Consider the following 4028-nt stretch of genomic DNA (forward strand, 5'->3'; position numbering starts at 1 on the left):
AATGTTTAGGGTTGGATAAATCATTGTTTTTAATGGACCCTCTTAAATTGAACATAGACTGCCAGTGTTTTTTAACAATCATTTTAAGGTTTGGAGTCTTTTTGGCTCGCAGAGAAATGAGACTACACCTTCTCTTCACTGGCTTTTGGAGGAGCCTTTAATAAATGGACCTCGTTTTGATTTTCATGGACTTAATGCACTGTTGTTGAAATCACACATCTTTACTTTTGTATGTTTGATTCATGTTGCTGGGATGGACTTTGAAAGTACAGGAGAAGTGGCCTCTTGTTTAAAAGTCAGGTCTTTGCGGACTGTTGAACAGATGCTAAAGAACTGGAAATCACTTGTCAGTAATGAAGAAAAAAATCTACTGACGGACAGTTGTGAAAGATTAAAAATCCCCAATACAGAAGATTGTTTTCCTTTTTTAATTTTGTTACCCAAATTAGATGGTTGGGTAAGGGACCTTTTTTAGATGCTCAGAGACCCTTGTGCTTGGACTTAAGCCACTGGCAAAGTTTTTTATAAAATGTGTGTTAAAGTTTTTAATAAAAAAGTACTGAATGATAAAAGTTGATAGGCCTTGGCACAAAGTATTGGGTGTAGAAGAGAATGTGAAACCTGAATTGGAGGTTGCTGTATAAGCCACCGTTATCTAAAAGGGCAGGTGATATACAGTGAAGACTTCTTCACTGTGCCATGGTGGTCAATGCTTTTATTTCAGTTCTTAATCCTGAAGTCATTGCCGATTGTCCTTTCTGCTCAAAAAGATAAACTGTTTTACATGCTTTTTTGCTTAATCTTTACCTCCTTTATTGAATTGTTTTTTATTAGAATGAAAATCTTTGTTTTTAAATTTGTTAGAAGTAATAGGTTTACATGTCAGCTTTTGAACTTTGTATTAGGTCAGACCAAACTAGCCATTTACAGTATATGAGCAGAAAAAATAAGATTGAAAGATTGTCTGGTGAAGATGTGGTGGTAATGTTTTTAAATGTAGTGAAATCATGAGTGTTGATTGATTTTTGTTTTTATAAGTCTAAAAAAAAATCTATTAACCTTTGAGATGAAATGGTATGGTAATGGACCTTTGTGCTCAGTTGTTGAAGAGGATTTATTTTTTACACATTTTATGTAATTAATTTTTTTTTTGTTTAATGATTTCTTTGGTGTTTTTGTGATATAATGTAACTTTGGAATTGTTGAAACAAGTGTATTAATGAAGTGTGACAGTAAAAAAAAAGGCATTTTAAAATTCTAATTCAATTCTCTCTCTCACACACACACACACACACACACACACACACACACACACAGAGTAACACTTTATTATGAGAAACAATTTTCACTTTTAACTAGTTGCTTATTAGCTTGCATATTACTAGAATATCAGCTGCTTTTTAGTAGCTTATTCTGCATGACCATATTCCACATCACTTAAACCTTCATACCTTACTAACTATAAATAAGCAGTAATTAGGAGTTTATTGAGGCGTAAGTCATATGTGAATAGTAAATATATGTTCCCCATACTAAAGTGTTACTGTGAGGATAATGAAATGTAATAGTAAATCTAGTACTTCTCAGAGTTGTATAGATTTTCAGGATGTAGTATATCCCACGATAACAGGATCAACTGACAGAAAATCACGACAAGACATAATTCAGCATACAAAATAAATAAAATGGGAGAATATTTGAATTTTGTTTGTGTAATATCAAATATCTTAAACTGCATTCTGGTGCTTTGCTTTCAGATATCTGTTCTTCGCCTCTGTGATTGCAGTTTTGCTACTGATACTCATTAAGACATCTAATAAGATGCCCACTGTGACACCCGATGTTAAACATGATAAAGGAGCAGTGGCAGCAGTTTCTGAGATTTGCTGTGAGACCGGAAAGTATGATTCCAAAGAGCCACATTTATGATTCTGAGATTCAAGAGTCTATGTCTTGCTGTCAGTACTAGTATGAAGTCGTTATTCTTCACTTGAATTTACGCAGAGCTTTTTCTCTTTGCAGGGACATGTTGAAATGTAACGGTTCAGCAGTTGATGCTGCTATTGCTGCTCTGCTGTGTGCGAGTGTGGTGAATCCCCACAGCATGGGCATCGGTGGGGGAGTAGTTTTCACCATATACAATGCATCAACAGGTACAAGGGCTTTCAGAGACTGGCAGAAAATAAAGCAAAATAAAACTTCACTTACACATTGACAAGAACTGGCAAATGACAACATAGATTAACTTGAATACACAGAGATAATGCAATAAATCCAGACAGCTGTTCTCGTTGAATGAATAACCATGTCAACAGATTAGTGGCAGGAAACTAGAACAAAGAAAAGAGGTGACTAAAGAGAAACAGACAAAGTCCATGAAAATGAGAACGTGAACAAACAGAATCTGAAAAAGAGTGAATGTGCAACAATTTTTTTTTGTAATCAATCAGATGTTACCAAATTAAGGTTGATGTTAGGGTTCGGGGCCATTGTTATCAAGTTGTTATTTTATTGATTTTAGATCAGTGATTTTCAATTCCAGTCCTGGGGTCACCCTCTTTTTACACGTTTTTTATGTCTCTCTTATCTGACACACTCAGATCAGATCATCCAAATGAGCTGATCATCTGAATTAGGTGTGTTAAACAACAAAGACACACACAGGGCCAGATTTACTTAACAGGGCAAATTAGCACGAGAGCGCAAAAACAGCACAGATGGGAGTGGAAATTTCTGCGGGTGATTTACTGACAATGCGCAAATTAAAGAACAGACGCAACATCCCATTACAGTACATATCAACCAACGCAATATACCAAGCGCAGCGCAAATTAGCGTAGTCGCAAATAAGCAGAGCCGATGCTCATCAGGTGCATGTGATCTACTTACAACACAGGTGCAGCTTGTTACATGTAAACTGACAAACACCTATATTTCCTGAAGAAAATTAAAAATAACATGGCTTGGCAAACGATATGTTCGGATAATGTGTTCTTCTGGCATTCCAAATAAATTAATACATGTGAAAAAAAATTCTCTCCCTTCTACCACGCGCTCTCTTTTCTCTGCTGTGTCTCCTCCTAGCAACAACAATCGCAGCCATTTCAAGTGCAAAATAGTTTAAGACATGCTTTTTTGGGGGGTTAAATAATGGCGCAAATACCAGTAATATGAGGAGCGCAAACGTTAGTAAATCGCGTTTGCATGATTAATTTTAACACACTCCTCCCAAAATTTTGTGTCTGAAAAGTTAACCCCTACAAATTCATATTCCATAAGGTCAGGCACAAAAATAACTGTGTCTACGCCTTTTCAGTGCTAATTCTTCACTGCGCCTCTTTAGTAAATCTGACAGTATTATTTTAACGCCAAAAGATGGTTTTCACTGGCGCAAGCTGTTAGTAAATCTGTCCCAAACTGTGCAGAGTAAGTGGTCCCCAGGACTGGAGTTAAGAACCACTGTACTACTGATCACAGAGCCGTGCTTCACGGACAAGCTGTGCATAAACACATAATCATTGCATTTGCGATTTCATAATTGCACTAAGCCAGATCAATTTAAGCGTGATTTAGTGAAAAATTGTGATTTATCGTGCACACCAGAGTGCGAGTCGTTAAATGAGCTTTCATTTGATTGGAGACACAATTTAGGTAGAGTTACATTGACTAGTAATTTCATGAAAACAGAATACCTGTAACGGAAGAGGTCTGACGCAACAGGTTAGTATATACAATCAGTTTTATTTGGTCACAGAGAGTACGGGTGTAGGATCCAGATGATGATATGGTGAGTGAATAGCTCGTAGAACAGTTCAAAGGATATGATGAGTGGAATAATCAGAGTCTTTGTCTTTACAGGAGCTGGAATGCACACAGAAGGAGCACACACCTCAGCGATCCGGGAACTAGGAGGAACAGGAGACGTAAGGAACGCAGGAGACACTAGGAGGAACACAGGAGGTAAGTAATGCAGGAAGTATTCAAATGGCAGTAGCAGCAAAGTCATTGAGTCCTCTACGTGTATACGA

The 4028-nt window shown here is 36.9% G+C and overlaps 1 pseudogene; it reads left to right on the forward strand.

Annotated features, from left to right (window-relative positions):
* Positions 1-2026: 2026 nt before the first annotated feature.
* LOC107714890 (gamma-glutamyltranspeptidase 1-like) overlaps positions 2027-4028 on the forward strand; it is an 11483-nt pseudogene continuing 9481 nt past the window's right edge.

The sequence above is a fragment of the Sinocyclocheilus rhinocerous genome, unplaced genomic scaffold, assembly GCF_001515625.1.
Source record: "Sinocyclocheilus rhinocerous isolate Xijiao unplaced genomic scaffold, SAMN03320098_v1.1 scaffold6260, whole genome shotgun sequence".
Classification (NCBI taxonomy): Eukaryota; Metazoa; Chordata; class Actinopteri; order Cypriniformes; family Cyprinidae; genus Sinocyclocheilus; species Sinocyclocheilus rhinocerous.